This window comes from Myotis nattereri, assembly GCF_964212035.1.
Source record: "Myotis nattereri genome assembly, chromosome: 12".
Classification (NCBI taxonomy): Eukaryota; Metazoa; Chordata; class Mammalia; order Chiroptera; family Vespertilionidae; genus Myotis; species Myotis nattereri.
The window spans coordinates 4,024,892-4,046,360 of record NC_138087.1 but is presented as its reverse complement, the minus strand read 5'-3'; positions in this window follow the sequence as shown (position 1 = coordinate 4,046,360).

Below are 21,469 nucleotides of genomic sequence, written 5' to 3'. Positions count from 1 at the left end.
GTATATTACAATAAGTGTATATGTAGTACTCATTATCAGATCCTATGTTGAGATCCTTTTTATTTTTTATTGTTGTCTGAAGCTCATTCTATAGTAGATTACTCAGAGAAGGTTCATGGGAACAATATTTTCTGAGTTTTTGAATGTTAAAAATGTGTGTGCCCTTTACACTTGAAAATCACTATTGGCTGGTATAAAACTTTGGGCTCACATTTTCTTGAGTATCATAAACCTCTCCTTTAGCTTTGCTTTCTTTTAAAATAAAATGTTGCTATTAAAAAATCTGATAATAAATGATTTTTTCTTTCCTTAATGAACTTGCTCTTATTTATATGTCCAAAAGAATTTTCTTTTAAAGGCAACTAATTTTACTGGACTACATCTCAATGTTATTGTTGTGGCTCAATATTTTCAGCTATGCTGTTGTACAAGTTTAATGTGCAATTTTAATTTTTGAGAGGAAATTCACTTAACTTAAAATTCATCATTGTAACCATTTTAAAGCATACAACTCAGTGATTTTTAATAAATTCACAACATTGTACCATCATCTTCACTATCGAATCCCAGAACATTTTTTCATTCCCCAAATAAAACTGATACCCACTGAGCAGTTACTCCCCAGTCCATTTCCCCCTGGCAGATGCTAATCTGCTCTTTTATGTTATGGATTTGATTAAATATGCACATGTCCTATAAACATAATCATACACCATGTAGACCTTTATGTCTGGCTTCTTTCTTTCAGGATAACCTTTCAAGGTTTGTACATATTTCATCATGTATCATGCCTTTTTATGGCTGTGTAGTAACCCATTATGTGTATACAGATACTCCTTGATTTACAATGGGGTTACATCCCAATAAACCCATCGTAAGTTGAAATATATTCTGGGTTTTTATAAATATTGTCTCCCATAGTAAGGGTTCTTTTCACCTTCTTGAGAGTGTTTTTTGATGCACAAAAGTTTTTAATTCAGTGAAAGCCCAAATATCCAATTTTCTTCTTTAGTTTCTTGTGTCCTTGGTGTCATATATAAGACTATGTTACTAAATCCAAGTCATGATTATTTACTCTATGTTTATTTTAAGAGTCTTATAATTTTAGCTCTTACAGTGAATTAATTTTTGCATATGGTGTATATGGATATCCAGGTTTCCCAGCACCGTTTGTCGAAAATATTATTTTTTTTTCTAAAGGAAATAATCTTGGCACCTTTGTCAAATGTCAGTTGACCATAGATGCCAATTTTCTGTAATTTCAATTCTCTTACCTTGATCTATCTACTTATTCTTATACAAACACCACATGTTTTGATTGCTGATGCTTTATAGTAAATATTGTAACCGAGAAGTGCAAATCCTCCAGCTTTATTCTTGTTTTTCAAGTGTTTGGCTAGTCTATATCCCTTGCAATTTCATATTAATTTCAGGATGAGCTTGTCCCTTTCTACAAAAGAGGCAATTTCAGTTTTGATACAGAATGCATGAAAATAGTATGTCAATTTGAAGGGAATGGCTATCTTAACAATATTAAGTATTTTAATCCACAACCATGTGTAATGTCTTTCCATTCATTTAGGTATTTTTAAATTTATTTTAACAATATTTTGAAGTTCTCATTCTGTAAATCTTTCATCTTCTTGGTAACATTTATTGTCAAGTATTTTACTATTTTAAAGGTATTGTATATTTATATAATTCACTATTTTTATTATTAAAAGGTTTTGGATTGTCAGATACCTTTTCTGCATCAATTGAGATCACCATGTAGGGTTTTTTGTTTTGTTGAATTAATGTGGTGTATTACATTTATTTTTAAATATTGAACCTCCCTTGTATTCTTTGGATGAGTCCCATTGGACCATAATGCATAAACTTTTGAAAATGCTGCTGAATTTAGTTTACTAGTATTTTATTGAGGATGTCCCCATCTCTCTTCATAAGCAATACTGATCTAGAGTTTTCTTTTCTAATGATATCCTCTGTCTTACTTTGTGGTCAGGGTAACACTAGGCTCTGTGTATTGAAAGAATTTGAGAATTGGTGTTAATTCTTCTTTCCACACTTGGTAGAATTAGCCAATGTAAGCATCTTGTCCCAGGCCTTTCTTTGTTGGACTTTTAAAAAAATGTAATTTCCACTATTTATTAAGTCTATTCAGATTTTCTAGGTTCTATTAAGTCAGTTTTAATAGTTTGTGTTTTTCTAGGAATTTGTCTGTTTCAAGCATGTCAAACTCAAAGGCTAACACAAGCCAAATAAGCAAGGTTTAAGTTTATGTGGGCCGCAAAAAAACAAAAGCTTCAATTTTCATAGAAACATAGATTTATTTCGATAGAGACAAGGGCTGAAATAAATGAGTTATCATTAACATAAAATAATAGAACATTAAAACATTTTTTCTTTTCTTTTTTTTTTTTTTAATTTTATTGGCAACTTGCACACTAACAGCCTGATGAGTGGATGGCAGTAGGAATTAGTTTTCTATGCTGTGTAACAAATTACCACCAGCACAGCAGCTCAAACAACCCCATTTATTATCCCACAGTTTCTGTAGGTCCAAAGCCCAGGCCCAGCTCAGCTGGGTTCTTCACTCAGGGTCTCACCAGGTTGTAACTGAGGTGTTGGTGGGGCTGAGGTCTCATCTGAAGGCTTGTCTGGGGAAGGGTTTCTTCCAACACATGCAGGTTGTTGCAGAACTGGTTTCCGTGAGACAGAAGGATTTACAATAGCTGCTTCTTCAAGGCCAGGAGAGTCTCCACTCCAGGCTGCAAAGATCACAGTTACAGGAGTGACAATCTCACCACTTTTGCTCCAATGCATTGGCTAGAAGCAAGTCATAGCATCAGCCACACTCAAGGGGGCAGATCTGCAAGTGTGTGACCCACTGGGGGTCACGTTAGGTTCTGTGACACACAGTAAAGGAGGCAGGTTGAGTAAAGGGGTAGTTCCAGCCAGGAGGGCCAGGTTTGAGGGCAGAGGTCTGCGGGCAGGGCTGGAGGGGGGGGTGGGGGGCGCGGTGGGCAATGGTAAGTAAGGCTGAGAACTTGAGTGTGCTGGGCTGAGAAACTTTACTTTATGAACAGTGGGAGCCAATCATGGTTTTGGAACCTCTTTTTGAACATTAACATAAATTTAGGTAGACAATAGGGTTGGGCCAGAAACCAGACTTTGCTCAGGTTACGGAACCTTGAGTGGATGAGCCCACCCCACCCCACCTCCACTCACACCCCTGGAGTCCAGCTGCCGAGGGCTGCCGAGCTCCCATCAGTGTCCTGAACCAGCCTCTTGCAGCAGCCGTGCTGGGGCAGTGCCCATGGCTTCCAGTGACTTCCCGGGCCATCCAGACCTCAGGGGAATGAGTGAATCAGACTCTGGCAGCTGGGCATTCTACCCTTTAGGGTAGTTTCTGGTGTTTACCTGAGTGAGGCCTCCAGGTAGACTCTGAGCATCCCGCCGTGGAAGTGTCGGTTCACGGGGGACACGTGTCACACCGTGGCCCTCTGCCTGTGCTCTCTGCTCACTAGGGACAGGCTTGGCTGACGAGGACAACGTCCACTAAGCAGAACATTCCTGCAGCAGGGAGGGGCCCTGCGAGGAGAGCTCTGCATGTGCCCTCTTTCCTCCAGGGCTCCCACGCTTATCTTTGACAGACATGTGTCCCCTGGCCAGCTAAGTGCAAACGAGCATTTGCCAAGAGGAAAAGAATGTGTACCAAATGAGACATTTCGGGGAACTGAGATGATTTCAGTACTGATTTTTCAAGCATTCTTGAAATAACAAAGAGGTTTTAGGGGCAAAAATAAGAGTCTTCTTATTTTTAGTTGATTTGTATAAACGGCCTATTTGGAATATTTAGAAGGTCCAGAAAAGTTTGCAAACTTTTTGTTTATTTTCCCACCAAAATGGAAACACTGTTATTATTCTGAGATGACAAGTATAATGCAAGCTTAACGAAGAGTTTAAACTTTATAGAACTGTGTAATGTAAAAAAGTGCAAGTCCCCCACAATGCCACCCTCATCTAGTTAACTGCAACCAACAGTTGTTGACATATTTTTTGTGTACACAAAGTTCATTATGTAACGGAAATCCTCTCTGTGTTTGTTCTGTATTTTCTTACTAGTTTTTGGATGCCTTTCTATGTACAGAGACAGCATGTTAACCCAATGTGGACTTGAAATAAAAATTAGGGAAGTGGATTTTTATCTAATTATAGAATTTTGTTTTGTTTTGTTTTGTTAATTCTCACCAGAGGATATTTTTCCATTGATTTTTAGAGAGAGGGGAAGGGAGGGGGAGTGACACAGAGAGAGAAACATTGATGTGAGAGAGACACACCAATTGGTTGTCCCCACCCTGACCAGGGCTGGGATCGAGCCTGAAACCGAGGAATCAAACCCAGGACCCCTCAGTCTGTGGGTTGATGCTCTATCCACTGAAGCAAACTGGCTAGGGCTAATTGTGGGAATTTTTTATTTAGATTTTTTTCTTCTTGCTAATGTTCAGAGTTAGAGAGAGACTATAGTTTGACTCAAACTGCATCACAAGTAAACCAGAACAATTTTCTGATTTGTTAAACTTTTCTGCTTAAATTTTAAAAAAATCAGTTGAGCCAGAAATAATGCTAAGTTTGCCCCTTCTCACTCTGGACGCCCCTCCCCTGTTTCTGATCTAACGGCTCTGGGAGAGTGGAAGGCAAGATGGGACGAGGACAGTGTGAGGGTGCATCTGCTTCGGGTCCAGCGCTGAGGAAGTGTCAGGGCTCAGGGCCCCCGGCACAGACCTGGCTGCTGCAGGTGGAGGGGGTCTCAGCTGTTGGCAGGAGGGCCTGTGACTGCGCCCTGAGGCTTTCTTGGGACGGGACCACTGGGCATCTGTGCAGCGGAGCCTAAAACATTTTTTCTTGAACATTAACTTACCAGACACTGAATAACTGCACAAATTAATAAATGTAACCTATTTTTGGCATGCAACCCATGGGCACGAGTTTGACATGCTTGGTCTATTTCATCTAGTTATCTAATTTGTTGGGATATAATAATTCATAGTATTCTCTTAAAATCTATTCCCTTTCTGTATGCTTGGTAGTAGTAGTCTCATACTCTGATAAAAAAAAAAAATCAACTTTTGTGGGGTTTTTTAAATCATTTTTTTTCTCCGCTATTTTATTGAAGTGCTATAATCTTTATTTCCTTCCTTCTGCTTACAATGGGTTTAGTTTGCTTTTCTTTATTTAGTTTTTTACGGTAGAAGTTTACATTAATGATTTCAGATCTTTCTTCTTTTTTAAAAAAAAAAATATTTTTATTGATTCCAGAGAGGAAGGGAGAGGGAGAGAGAATCATTGATCTGCTACCTACTGCACGCCCCACGCTGGGGATCGAGCCTGCAACCTGGGCATGTGCCCTGACCAGGAATCGAACTGTGACCTACTGGTTCATAGATCAGTGCTCAACCACTGAGCCATGCTGGCTGGGCTTTTTCTTTTATTTTAATATAGGGTTTTTTTCAGGTGCAAATTTCCCTGTGAGCACTGCTTGCAGTCCAACTCATAAGTTTTGATCGGCTGTGTTTTCATTTTAATTTATTTCAAAGTACTTCCTAATTTCCATTTGTTATCATCTTTAACACATTGGTTGTTTCAGAGTGTATTGTTTAATTTTCACAGATTTGTGGCCTTCTCAAATTTTCTCCTGTAATTGATTATCAATTTCATTCCATTGTTATTAGAGAAGATATTTTGAATTATTTTGATCTTGTTAAATTCATTGGGGCTTTTTTTGTGGCCCAAAATATGACCTTGAAGAATGTTCTATGTGCACTTGTTGTGTGTGGCCCTTGAACTTTTTGTTTGACTTTTTTATGGTAATCAACTTGTAATTTGACAGTGATTACCGTGAACACCAGGGGGAAATACCCAATTCCAATATTTGCAGCTGTGCTCTGATCGTACATTAGGGCACGACTTCTACACTCAGGAAGTTAGTTTTCAACTTTGCCACATGATTCCCTGTTTTGGGGCCTTCATAGGCCTTTTCTGAGCATGTGCCCAGCCCTGGGCATACTGTGGTATTTTAGATTCCCAGGATTATGCGGAAGCTTTCCTACACTCTTATTCCTAGAAACATGCCATTCCCTATCCTTTCCTCCCAAACTTTTAGATTTGTCTATTGTTTGCCTCCACTGTAAGCTTTTGCCCCAAGAGGCAATGACAAATTCTATAGTGATTCCCTGGATGTTTAATTTTGAGAGGTTTCTCCAGATCTTTCATACCTTCTCACAAACTCCTGCACTTGCCCAATTTTGCAGTTGGTATCCCCACTTCCAATTCCAGCTGCTGCTTACAGATTGATGTGCAGTGATTTTTAGTAAATAGAGGTTGGCTATTTGGGTTTTATTGTTCTTAGACCTTTCAGATTCCTTATTACTCTTTTTGCTTTCTCCTGCAAAGACACTGAAACTAGGCAGGGCTGCTGCTATTATGGTTTTTTGTTTTTCCCATTCACTATACCTTAAGGTTCATAGGGGTACCTTCTTACCTATTTCACTGGAAAGGTTGTCCATAGGGTTATGGCTTTTCTATTTAGTTGCTAGGTTTATTTTTAAGTGGGGACTCAGGGATGTTAAAAAATTATGACATGCCTACCACCCAGTTCCCAGAATCCCTTATCATTCTTCAATCTTGTATCTATCCTTTTACTTCATAGAAATCATCTTTACTTATATGATGAAGTAAAAGAATGGGAAAATTGTTGACATGTACATTAATGTGGATATGCCTTTGTCACTTTAATACCATTAATACCAAGTTTTATATATGCAATAGTTATTTCTGTATCCCATGACAAATCAATCTTGGTTCCAAATCAATCTTGGTTACTTATTCTTTTTAAAAAATATATATATTCAAAATAGTTTTCTCCAGGAGGCAACACTTAAAAATATTTTGAGGAATAACGTTTTAAAAGTAATGTACTGATTCTGATTAATAATACATGGATGTTTTTACATTTTGACTATAAAATTTTCTGCTTTAAATAGTAGCTTCCTATACAAAGTTTTGAATAGTGACATTTTTTAAATTACTAGATATTCATGCACATTGATATTCATCTGCACAAAAACTTTTAGTGTTCAAAGGAATCTTTATTAAAATGTCAGCTTCTTAAAGAGATTGATATAGCTTGATTGTCTAGTTTAATGCTACCTCCTTAAAATTCCCCTAATAGTTATACAGCCCATTTTATGGGCGAGCTACTCCAGAGTTGGGAAAGCTCGCAAGCACTGACAGAAAAAATTGCATGGTTTCCACTTCACTAAACTCAGAGATAAAAGTTACATATTGTTTTGTGTTCTAGTCATGTGTAAACTTACTATCACAGAACACACTCTGCCCACATATTACTATGCTTTGCTGCTAAAGGCACTGGAAATGTTCTCTCTTGAATAGGAAAATATTTCAGAGTCTCTGTAAGATAGAGGATCCAAACCTCTAAGAACTACTTTAGAGGAAAAAGAAATAACTTTAAACAGTATTATTAATAGTAGGGAATGAATAGGTTTTGAACTTTATGATTTAACTACTTGAGAAAACATTACATATGTGATGATTAGCTATTTTAAATACACATATTCCTGCTTTGAACGGGTATTCGTAAAATAACTCTGCTTTATAGCAGCGCATTAGCTGTCAAACAAATCACTTGATATATTTTTAGTGTTGCAGAGACCACTATAGTGTCTCTTGGTTGGTAGTACTAAAGCAAAAAATTGCAGAAATAGATATTTGGTAGGAACCCATTTGTGCTTCCTGCATTAATCAGGTTTTGCAATGGTGCTCCAGGCATGTCATTTTCTACACTCTGCGATCTGTGATGACATTTGCGACATTTTCATTGTTGTTGTTTTCATTGCAGAAAATAAGTATGTATTTATTTATTCTCCCTTTTCTATTGTTACGTGTGAGAAATGAGAGCCTCTGGAGTCAGACTGGCTAACGCTCTCGCTACTTGTGCCGGTTTCTGCTCGTTGAATGCCATTTTTCTCTCCTGATAACTGAGATTAAAACGTAGAGAGGTGAAGAGAAAAATCTCAGCATGAGGTCAAGAATAAACTGTATGTTTAAAAATATTAGGTTAACCTGTCTTTCCACTGCATAATAAAATGTTTATAAACAACCAATTTCTGCATCATAATGTTTCTGCAATAGAGACTGCATACTCGCCCCAAAGAGAGGTCAGGTCTTAGTTTCTCCAAAAACAAGTCTTTACAAATTTTAGACATTTGGTCACAACCATAACTTTTCTTATTCTTACTGTATGGCATCTAGTCTTTCATAGATATGTTGACTTCCTTTCAAGTTAATCAAAGAAAAGACAATTTTGTCAATTAAATAGCAGGGAACAACAAAGCTTAATTATCTGATTTCTATATCCACAAATTATTTTGGTAAGGAAGGATAAATAATTATTTTCACAGATGCCAAAGAAAATTTCAGAATGTAGTGTTCCGAATGTGTTTGTGAATATGTAAGTATATCATGCGCCAAACTCTTCACACTGTCGGTTACTATTTATTTCAATACCTTCTCCCCCATTGTGTCTCTCTTCTTTTTCAGGAACTACAGTTCTATCCATATTATAGTTTCATTTTTATTTCCCATGACTCTGACACTCTGACACTTTTTTCAATCTATTTTCTATTTGTTCTTCAGATTTGATTATTTCTATTTATTTATCTTCAAGTTCTATGTTGCTTTATAATCTTCATTCTTCTGTAGGGCTCATCAAATAAATTTTTAATTTAGGTTCTAAATTAAATTTTTTTTGGTTCCAAAACTTCTATTTGATTCTGTTTCACGGTTTTTATTTTGTGATTATATTTTTTATTTTTACATTTACATGAGTATATCTTCCTTTATTTTCACTGAGTATAATATAATATTAGCTTTAAAATATTTATCTACTAATTCCAATAGCTGAGTTACCTCGGTGTCAGTCTAGGTTTTTGGTTTTTGTGTTTGAGACTGGTTCACATTTTTTTCTGGTTTGGGATTGTGTAACTGGATTTGTTGATATTTGATTATAGGAGCTGAACTACCATAACACTGCATAATGAAGATTTTATTGCTTTGCGGGAACTCTCTCAGGAGACAGGATTTTATTCCTTCTTTCTTCTTTCCCTTCTATCTTTTCTTCCTTCTTCCTTCCTTCCTTCCTTTCTTCCTTCCTTCCTTCCTTCCTTCCTTCCTTCCTTCCTTCCTTCCTTCTTTCCTTCCTTCCTTCCTTCTCTCTTCTTCTTTTCATTATCTGTTATTCCATCTCTTTTTCCTTCGGTTTTTTTTCTTTACTTCCTTCTTTTCTGTATTGAGTTATATATTATCAATCATTGGATATTACATATAAATACAAATTGCTTATATCTGAGTGTAAAACTACTTAATCTCTTGTCATTATCCTCATATACCCTAGGCCAAAATTATCACCATTGTTCCAAACACACTTTATCTTTCATATATTTCCACTGCTTACTAAAATGTTCATCTCCTATTCTCAGTTTATTAATACTTAGTCATCCTTTGGGACTGACCCATAGAAGTTTTGGACAAACTCTTGTATAATCTCTTCAAGATTAGACCAACCACTGGCTGTAGTTAGAAGGAAGAGGGACTGATCTTACTCCGGACAAAGTTAAAGAGAGATAGTTGGCAGATCTAAATAAGGGGATAATGGCAGTATGTTTAAACTGCCTTATGACCCAGTGATTTCGCTTCTGGGAATATATTTGAAGAAACCCAAAAGACTAATTGGAAATAATATGATCCCTGTGTTCTTTGCAGGGTTATTTACAATAGCCAAGATTTGGAGCAGCCCAAGTGCCATCAATAGATGAGAGGATAAAAAAACTGTGGCACATTTACACCTAAAATAAGGATAGCTTACCTTTTGTGACAGCATGAATGGACCTAGAGAGTATTATTCTAAGTGAAATAAGCCAGTCAGAGAAAGGCAAATAGCATATGACCTCACTTACATGTGGAATCTAATGAACAAAATATACAAACAAAATAGAACACACTCATAGATAAAAGGAACTGACTGGCAGCTGTCAGAAGGAAGGGGAGTTGCGGGGCAGGGTGAAAAAGGTGAAGGGACTGAACAAAGCAGAAAGAAAAACACATAGACACAGATAGCAGTATGGTGATTACCACAGGGAAAGGAGAGTGAGGGGAGATAGAAGAGGATAAAGGGGGAAATAAATGGTAATGGAAGGACTTGACTTTGGGTGGTAAACATACAATACAATATTCAGATGATGAATTGTAGAAAAGTACACTTGAAACCGGTATACTTTTTTTTAAATATATTTTATTGATTTTTTTCCAGTGAGGAAGGGAGAGAGATAGAGAGTTAGAAACATCGATGAGAGAAGAATCAATCAGCTGCCTCCTGCACATCTCCTACTGGGGATGTGCCCGCAACCAAGGTACATGCCCTTGATCGGAATCGAACCTGGGACCCTTCAGTCCGCAGGCTGACGCTCTATCCACTGAGCCAAACGGGTTCCGGCGAAACCGGTATAATTTTAATAACCAACCAGAGGCCCGGTGCACACAATCGTGCATGGGTGGGGTCCCTTGGGGTAGCCTGCGGGGATCAGGCCGAAACCGGCAGTCCAACTCCACCTGCTGCTCCTGCCTGCTGCTCCTATTTATCACGGCCCTGCTGCACCTGCCACAGGCTCACGCCAGTCAGTCCTGATCTGGAGAGGCTAGTGCTGCCACAGTGGTGCTTGCCAGCCGTGAGCCCTGCGTCTGGCGGCCATCCCAAAGCGGGTCAGGGGGTGGAGGGCTGGGATGCAATCGACCCCCTGGGCAGACAGTGAGAAGCCCTTGCCGGCCCGGGATCCAGATCCATCCCGCAGACTTTCACACTGGTTGTCGGTAGCTACTGGTGGCTGCTTTTATATCGTTTCTTCCTTGCAGAGTGTCTAGGGCAGCGGTTCTCAACCTGTGGGTCGCGACCGCTTTGGCAGTCGAACGACCCTTTTGCAGGGGTCGCCTAAGACCATCCTGCATATCAGATATTTACCTTACAATTCATAACGGTAGCAACATGACAGTTATGAAGTAGCAATGAAAATGATTTTATGGTTGGGTCACAACATGAGGAACTGTATTTAAAGGGCCAGAAGGTTGAGAACCACTGGTCTAGGGAGAGGAAGTGGCCACAGTGCCTGAGACCCACTTCCAGGATCCACAGTTGGGATTGTGCCAGTGGTGCTGGTCCAGAAGTGCCTGGCCCATTCTGCAGAAATTGGACCGGCAGGACTACTGAGGGAGTGAGTGGCTGCTGCCAGGCTGGTGGGCCTCTGGGATGGGTCGGTCAGCTGAGCACCAGTGGGCAGCTCCTGCTTTCAGTGTCTGCCCCCTGGTGGTCAGTGCGCATCATAGCAACTTGTCGACAGGTTGTTCCGTTGTTTGATCATTCAGTGGCTTAGGCTTTTATATATAGAGATGTCACCCCAATAAATTCAATAAAATTTTTTAAAACATAGGAATACAAAATCACCTTTGGCTGCTTCTGTATTTTTTGAGAAGGGAGTTTACTCTAAATTCATTATAAACCATGTGACTCATGTGTTGATAGTAGAAAATATCAAAAGGTAAAGACTATTTATAAATCTGTTTAAAATAAATATAAATCACTTGGCATATGGGTATTAACCAGTTACTATAACCAGATTTTTCATGACTGTTCATTAATATAGAATTTGAACACAAAATATAAAATATTTGAATCTAAACAGATTATCTACATATGCAATATATAAAACTTTGAGTCTTTGGAATTAATTACAATGGACAAAGGATGAAAATAAATATTGCTTGGGAAAAAGTAGTTATGGAATCCAGAAAGCTAAGTGTCTTAAAAATTAATTTGCTTGTGAAAACAATTTAGTTAATAATTACTAGCCTTAAGCACATAAATATTTATCACATATATGATATCATTTTTATTTTATAATTTCCATTCTTTATAAAGCAACACATAATTTATTATTAAAAGTATGTCAAATTCTTAAGCTGTATTTCATAAAATATATTTAACACAATATAAGAGAAATTCGTATCATTTCTTAAGTAAAGATGGGTGATTATTAATTGCTTCAGATGAGATATAAAGGCCAACAAAAATAATGTAATTGAGTTTTTAATTAATCTAACTTCTTTTTAAATTTCCATATATAAATTGCTATTAACATGCTCCCTTTATTTGTTAAAGTTTTATCGTCATATAATTGATTCCTAAAAGTGAGAAGGAGGTAATATACTTTAATGAAATTTATTTCTATCTATTCCCCTAGGGATACTGATAGACGCAAGCGACATTTTGGCCACTCTTGTACAAATCAGTTTCAGTTTTGCAGAATTTTGGTGAACCTTTAGCCAATTATAGATACAGAATATGGAATATGGTCCCAATTATAATAGCAAATATTCCTGTCATTTAGGGCTGATGAAAAAGTATTCTAATTCTCTTTCCAAGTCAGAAGAGTGCTCTGATAGTCATAACTAGAGATATGAATTGAGGTAAATTGGTTAGGTGGGAAATGTCAGAAGAGAACAGCTTTCACAGGGGTCTAAGAGAAGATTGCTGTGATCAGAAATGATGACGGTAGGACCCCATGCTGCAGCTCATCAATTGGCAGAGGAGGCCGTTGCTATTAGGCTGTTACTTACATAACTTCTGACTGCTGAGTACTGAGGTTTTAACTCAGAAATTCCCTATGAGTTTCATGAATTGTATGCACAATTATGCCATATTTAATCATGAACTTAGAGCTAAACATGGGACTTTTCAAGACTATGTTTTCATTTTCTATTTTAGTGTAAGTAAAGTTGACAAATTCCTGGATATTCTTGCATTTAGCTAGAAAATACAGATTGTAAATGTTTTGGGTACCTGTTAGAGGTTCCAATTATATAAGAGTATTATGGGATTTATAGTCTTACAAATAAATACTTTAAAAAATTCTTACTCCAAATCTTACATATTCTCTAGGTAAGGTCAAGCATAACACGCCCAGTTTTGTCCAGCACTTTATTACCTAAGCGGAGTTAAAGGGTCTGTGAAAAATAATACAGAATTACACCTTGATTATCTCAACAATCCTAGATGTGCTTTTGTTTAAAAATATTACAGGAGTCTAAAGCTAATGTAACAATGATTATATATCTATAAAAGGAAACTCTACACCTGTTTAAAAATCAGAATGCCAGTAAAATGTCTCTAAGTGCATAAAGTATTTCATTTTTCAATCTACAAAACAGAGATAACGTTTGCCACCCACGTATCTCTGAGGAATGACACGAGGAAAGCGCTTTATACTTTTGTCATATTTAGCCTTCATTCCAGTCATCTTATTAAGCTGCTTCTTAGTCATTACAAAGACATCCCTGACAAAGCAACATGACATTGTTAAACTATGTTCCTTTTAACTGTCATATTGCTTCTCTTTGCTCTCAGGAAGAACTTGTGCCCAAATGTGGTGCTTGGCGTTTGATCTAAATAGACTTTTATAGGTTTCTGCTACCGAGTATTTGGGTCATTTCAACTATTTTATTCACATACACCTGAATCAGGGAACTCCATCAATGAAATGGTTTTTCTTGAAGAACTTATAATCACTTACAGAAGTAATTGCTCTAATGTAGATATTCAGAATCTTTACTTTGAGCTAAAACCTTTATTCAGTAACCATGGTGATGAAACATAAATTATATATACTAAATTTACTATTCAGGTGCTACCTAAGAAGAAATTTAACTTTCCTAATAATGAATGTGTATTATACATTAATTTTAACTTTGGACTTTGTAGAACAATGGTTTAGTTCTACTTCAGATATTGGAATAAAACAAAAATTTGCTTTGACTCTAGATAATAATACCTTTTTGTTGGAAAATACCAGCTGTTTTAAAAGACACAATTACTTTTATTCTAAAATATACTGATCATCTAAAATTCCCAGAGTCCTTTGAAGTTGGGTTTGGCCATGTCACTGGGTTCTAACCATAGAGATATGAGTAGAAATTGCATGCACCACTTGGAGCCAAAGAGCTTTGCGTTACAATAAGAAATATATATTTGACTTTGTCCCCAGTTCCTGACAGAGCTCCTAAATCCCTTGGAATGCCCTACATGATAGGATGATAAGAGCATCTTTTGTTCTAATGGGGCAACTCTTGGTGGGCCCCTAGATAGTATGAGGATGGAGGCTGGTTGCCAGAAAGATCAAGGCATGGTTGGAATGTTGGCATTTATTACCACCACCCGCCTGCCTGATCTCAGAACTTTCAGTTTCATCCCCAGAGAAGGAGTAGAGATTGAGCAAATCACCAGTGCACAATGATTTAATTAACCATGCCTACCTAATGAAAACTCCAGAAACAGCTTTAAACAATGGGGTACAGTGAGCTTCCTGGTTGGTGAACACATAAAGGTGTTGGGAGAGTAATAAATACTCCTGGGGAGAGTGTAGAATATGAGTGTCCTTTCCCCATGCATCTCTTCTATCCAGATGTTTCTGGGTTGTCTTTGGGAGATACTGGTAATAGTAAACTGCTTTCCTGGGTCCTGTGAGACATTTCAGAAGATTGTAGAAACTGAGGAGAGGGTCATGGAAACCCCTGATTTATGTCTGGTTGGTGTGAAGTGCAGTCGACAATCTAGGACTTGCAATGGGCATCTGAAGTCGGGAGAATCTTATAGGGCTGAATCCTTAGCCTGTGGGATCTGAGTCAACCTCGAGTCCTTAGTGTCCGGGTTGAATTGAATAGTAGGACACTTAGGTGGTGTCTGGATAATTGGAGAATTTGCTGTTGTTGGGAAAAACACTGCACATTTGGTGTCAAAAGCGTCATGAGTAAAACCAGTTTAGAGGCTTTAAAAAAAGGTGTGGCTATTGACTACTACCTTCTGTCTTCTGACTCGAATATCATCAAGTCTCTATGAGATGCTGAAACCACAAGATAGAGAGTGCTTGACTCCCTGAATCACCACATGCAGAAAAGTGACCTTACAGCTCAGAAAACGCATGTTGGCTGGTAATGTGATTATCACATAAACCATATATAACTGGTTCTAATTGTACTGCAGCCTATTCTACTGTGATGCAACAGTGTGCCATCTATAACTTTTTATTGAATGTTAAACTATTAAATAATGAACCAGGGAATGGTATATATATATATATATATATATATATATATATATATATATATCCCATGAACACAGACAGTAGTGTGGTGAAGGACTAGGAGGGTGCAGAATAGAAGGGGTCAATGGAAAAAGCACACAAAAGGAACATCTAATACTTGCAACAATAAAGATAATTTTTAAAAATTAAATAATGAATGAAAACTTGGCAGTGACATTCCCTTATTAATATTACCATTATTTCAATAAGCACAACAAACTTTACTATACCAATTATTGATGATAATCTAACAAAAACCTGAGTCACCATGACAACCAAATAAAGGTATTCAAGTTTGAGTATTGAGTTAGCAACATTCTTTTAATGTGAGCAGAATATTCATGATTTAAAAACAGGAATTCTTACTTTAAAAACAGGAATCTGGTATCAAGTGTATGATTGCATGTAAGTCTTGGAAAGAAGTGCAAATTTTATCTAACTTCCTTGAAATAAGCAAATGGCTACTCAACTTTATTCTTTGAAGCTTCCCAGATGATAAAATGTAAATATTTCTTGTTCCAAAACTTGAACTTGTGCCATATTCTCTCCTTCAATTAATATGCAAACATGTAGCAGCACTATACGTAGTTACATGCATTATCGCATTTGATAGTCCAGAAACAACGCACATAGAATCTCAATGACAACATTTTGAAGAAACAGATAATGAAAATAAATGAATTATATAAATTACCTTAAGTCACAGAGCTAGAAAGAGCCAGGAAAAGGATTTGGTGGGAGATTTCAGTCTAGGCTGACCATTCTTTTAAATGTTGGCCCTTGCTTGGAATTATAAACCCTCTGGAAAAGGGGATTTGTGTTTCTATCATACTGAGTGCATCTCCTGAAGAAAACAAATAAGAATGCTAAATATTTTATTTTAATATTTTTTAAACATCAGTCCCTGATCTTACGCTTAGTAATACATCTACAAAGGGGAAAAAAGGGAGAGGGGATCCGGAGATAGAAATAAGTACCAAAGTCAGATTGTCTCTTAAGGGAATTTGCCAAGAGTGATAACCTTGAGATTCACTTTTGGTAGTTGTGCAGTTATGCATGTTGTGGTAGATAATAAATCTTTTGGCCAAGCCAGGGATGTAAATAGAAGGCCCCCATGTAAACCTAGGACCGCCGAGGTCCTATTTGTTCTGAACAAATGTTCACAAGAACAAAGATGAATTTCCCAATCTGATCTATAGTAGACAGAAAAAAATCTCTCTACTGAGAATCTGTAAACATAAGTAGTTGTGTACAAAGTTGTGTGCCCCAAATTCATTCAAACTGTTGGTTATAAAACCTCAAGCAGACAGCTTTATTTAAAGCTGCCCTGGGATTGCATGGCTCTTAGGCAACTGGCAGAAGAAAATACAAACTACCCTTGGAGGAATAGAACTTTTCCGTGAAATAATTCAACAGATGAAGTCCAGCGAATATGAACTCACAGACAAATACAAGATATTCTCATTATTTGTGGTATTTGTTATATAAAATTGCCATGAACACTAACTTAGCAAATAATAACCCACTGATCCTAATAGAAATAATAATAATAATAATAATCTAAAATAATAAAAGCGTAATATGCTAATTAGACCAGACATCCTTCCAGATGACCTTCTGGACAAAGCTAGTGCTGCAAGGGAAGCCTGGGTCCCGGGGGCCAGAGGGAAGCTGGTGCCGGCAGCCGGGGGAAGGAAGGCGTACTCTTGCACGAATTTCTTGCATCGGGCCTCTAGTCATAACTATGACTAGATTTCCTGTGAGCCTCTAGTCATAAAGTTTCATCTGCTAACCAAAACATCCCTTTTTCTTAGGTGTATTTCTGTTTAAAGATACTGTATTTAATATATTGTTGATTCACTGAGCTTTTTTCCAACAGGACAATCACTTATAGCTGAATGAAATTAATCTAGCACACATATTCTCTCTATTGGCACATCGATATCTTGTGTTTACGAACAGGAGACAGCACTTTAGCTCTGCACATAGGGGCTATGTTAAATTATAAAATCTCTCACATACACACAAGTACAAAAATGCAAAAAAGTTGGCTGTACATTAGGTGCTTGTTTATAGAAGGGGAGCTGAAATAAGAAAGCAGGACATCGCCCGTTTCAACTTCAGCAGGGAATGTGTGTGTCAGGTGATTCAACATTTTTGCTGCTCTGCACAAGTCTATGTATGACCACAGAAGTACCATGAATATCTATTTTAAAATTACAAATAAATTTTAGCAAGTAGAAAAATTCACAATTATGGATCCATGTTTGATCATAATTAACTGTACAATAGAAGGAGACAAAGCCTCATCAACCTGAGCCAACAGGAAAACAGATAAATAACAGAATCATACATACATACATCTACTTCTTGCATTGGGATTATCCAAAGAATATAAAATCAATAAAATCTTTAACATAAAGAAATAAAATTGCTCCTGAATGACCATGGACAAAGAGAGTATAAATACAACCAAGCATATTTGCTAAAGAACCAAATGGAAACTATAGAAATAAGAACATTTAAAGATTAAAAAAATAAAGATATCTTAAATGGCAGAGAAATCAAAGTTGAAAAGAGCATTAATACTGGAAGTGGGATCCGAGGCAATTATTAAGAAGATAGCCAGAAAAAAAGGAAGAGAAATATGAAAGAGGAATTAAAACATCTAGACTGTAGAGTGAGAAAGATGAATCAGAGGCCAGGATAATAGAGAGAGTGGAACAGAAACAAGATTTGAAGAGACAGATAATGGCTGCAATTATTCCAGGATTGCTGCTAGACAACCTAAGGGCCAGGAAGCCCAATATATTCCTATCATGGCAAATAAAAAGAAATTCATATGTAGACAAATCACACTGAGCCAATAGTGTCAAAAGGCGAAGAGAGGGTCATAAAACCAACCAATGAGAAAGAAAGAACCTATATAGTAATTTATATTGGTAGATAATTTATTTTCAACCCAATAAAATAATATCTTAAATGTGTTGAGAAAAAGGTGACTTTCACCTTTACAATTATATACCCGGCAAAATACCTTTTAAAACTAAGGGAAAAATTAAAGCTTTTTGTTTTTTAAACTAAGACATCTGACTTCTAATAGTTTCTTAGTAACAACAATTATGAAAAACAAGGGTCAGACAGAGGAAAAGTGATTTGATTGAACTTCTAAAATACAAAGAGAAATATAGTGAGCAAAAATATTACTAAATATGCTGGTAAATCTAAATATATATAAGATGACCATGATAATATTATTATAACTATCATGTAATTATGTATAAATAAAAAGTTAAAACACCCAATAAAAATTTTATTAAATGAAGAGAGGGATGATCAGCTTTAAAAAATTCCAACCACCTTGTAATTTTATGTGCACTTTATGGAAAACAAACATATAAAATAGCTTTATTTTTATTGAAATTTGATAAATTATTTAAGGTTAACATAAAATAAATAGAATAGGGAGGGTGCCATCAAAAGTGACAATAGAAAACAAATAGAATACAAGAACAAAATGTAAAAAAATTTCAAAGAAAGCAACAAAGAAAAATAAAAATAAAAAAGATGACATAAGCAAAAACCCTGAAACAGAACAGTATAAATTTGCATAAATATAGCAGTAGCAACAATAATGGGGCTAAGCTCTCCTGAAAAAAACACTGGAGTACTATTTCACAAAATAAAATTTGCCAATGTAATCTTTACATTCGGTGCATTTGAAATACATACACAAAAAGGTCATAATTAAAAAAAATTTATGCACCTATAGTTGTTTTAGACAAAGAGAATTTTAGTTAAAACTCATTACTGTCTAGCCTGGTTTGGCTCAGTGGATGGGGCCTGTGGACTGAAGGGTCCCAGGTTCGATTCCAGTCAAGGGCACATGCCTGGGTTGTAGGCTGGATCCCTGGTGTAGGGCGTGCAGGAGGCAGCCAGTCAATGATTCTCTCTCATCATTAATCTTTCTATCTCTCTCTTGCTCTCTCTTTCTCTCTCTCTCTTTCTCCTTTCCTCTATGAAATCGATAAAAATATATTTATAAAGCAAACAAAAAACAACACCTAATTACTAGATAAGCACAGGACTGATTTCATTAGGATTCTATAAATAGTCAAACTTGATTCATGTTCTACATAGCTTTAAGACCTATGGGAACTTACTATAAAATAAGTGAATAATCCCACCATTATAAATAGAGATTTTAATATGCTATATTCAGTAACTGATAGATCACACTGACAAGTGGATGATAGTGGGTGTTCGTTTTATAACTGTTCTTTTATTGCAAGCAGAAATTTAAGAATGTATTTACTGAGAAATCTATGATTGGCATATGCACCTCACTGCGTTAAAAAGCAGGTTACAGACCTAATGCAGTGACAGGCTGACCTTCTACTCTTCCTTCTACTTGGAATTCTTTACCTTTCCTCTTCATTCACTAAATTAAAGTAATGGCTGAGTTCTCAGTTTCCTCAGGAAGGCCTTCTTGGGCTGTTGGTATTTAGAATTGGGTCCCGGGACTTGCCTTTATTACACCCTGGAATCCTTCAGTTATAACACTCATTAGATTCGGAGCTATTTGTTTAATGTTTTTGTCCCTGCTAGACCAAATGCATGAGGCCACAACCATGTTATTCTTGTTAATTATCCTATCTCTAGTATTGGAACAGTGCTACCCTTAGGCTGGTAGTGATTGGTGAGTAATTGCTGATAGAAATAAAGGAGAAATAAGGGAGATATTTTTCATGTAGACAGTTTGACTTGGCTGCACGGGGACTCCAGATAACGTACCAGTATTACTTGGTGGCCTGTGGAGAATCAGATAGCAGCAGTGTGGGAGTTGTAGTGAAAATGAGTATATTTAATGCTCCTGAAGGCGGCCAACTAGTCAGAAAAGGAATGATGTCTGCTGTACATAACAGGACCCCTTCCTGGGCAACTATGAGACAATACCTAAAGATTCCCAGAAATGTTTGGCTTAGAGAAGTCTGCTTGCAGGGGCTGGTGGCCCTAAAATACATTTCAGGAAAGTATACAAAATAGCAAATAAAACAAAATAATAAAATAAAATAAGGCTAATTAAGATTTCTGTGATCCAAATTTTAAAACCCAGGCTGATGTGGCAATAGCAAACATGACTACATGGCAAACAACAGTGTTTTTATAATGCTCAAGCCATAAGCTATTTGACATCGATATTAGCGTGAATGCTTTTTCTTAGGGACCAGAGAAGAGGCATCAGATACACCAAAACCAACTTTGAAATCGGCTGTGTCATCAGCAGTTAGAAACTAAGGCCACAAACAAACCAACCAAAACAACCACAACAACAACAACAACAAGAACAACAACAAAAGCGCTCCACATAATCCCAAACAGACTACAGAAGTCAGGAAGAAGCACATCTGCTCCAGAAGGGATTTTCAAGGAGCAGCAGAAAAAAGAAGAAAAGCTTTCCCCTGAAGACTGCTAAGGCTGGCAGAGAAGAAGCACAGCCATGACCCAGGTCACAGCTGTAGCCTTGGGGAGTCGCACTGGAACCTGGAACAGCTGCCACCTGCGCAGCTGAGGAAAGACTAACCGCAGGCACTTCACATCAGGTTGGTGGTTTCTTGGCTGCGGAAAAGGTAGCCTCTCTCATCAAGCCAGCTGTTTTCCTGCTTTTCGTGACTCCAATTCGACCGCAGATGGCTGTTTCCTAATGAAGAAAAGCCCTTGCTGGCAACACCGCCTGTGTCCTGACCTGTCATGAAGGACTCTAACCGGTGCTCCTGCCCAGGTTCCCCTGTGACAGAACACTCGTGTGGGAAATGTTTGCCGTGCGCTCTGCCCACGAGACGCTACCGGTGATGCAGTGCTTCCAAACAGTGAGGATTGGGTGCCGAACACTCGGCGTATCGCTGCAGATTTTGAACACAATACCTCTCGCAAATAAAATTCATATTTGATAGTTTGCAGAGTAAGGAACAGAAAGGGGAAAACAAATGGGATGCCCCCCTTCCTTGGTAAACAACCAGACTTCAGTATAGTGATTAGAATTTTTTCTAATATTGATTTTTTGGGGGAGGGGAGGGGGGAGAAAACAGTGAATTTTCTTATATAGGATCTTACATTGTGAACTTGAAAAATTATTTCCTCAGAATTAGGTTTTAAGTATGCATTTTTGGCAAGAAAACTACCAGATAAACTTTGATGCATTG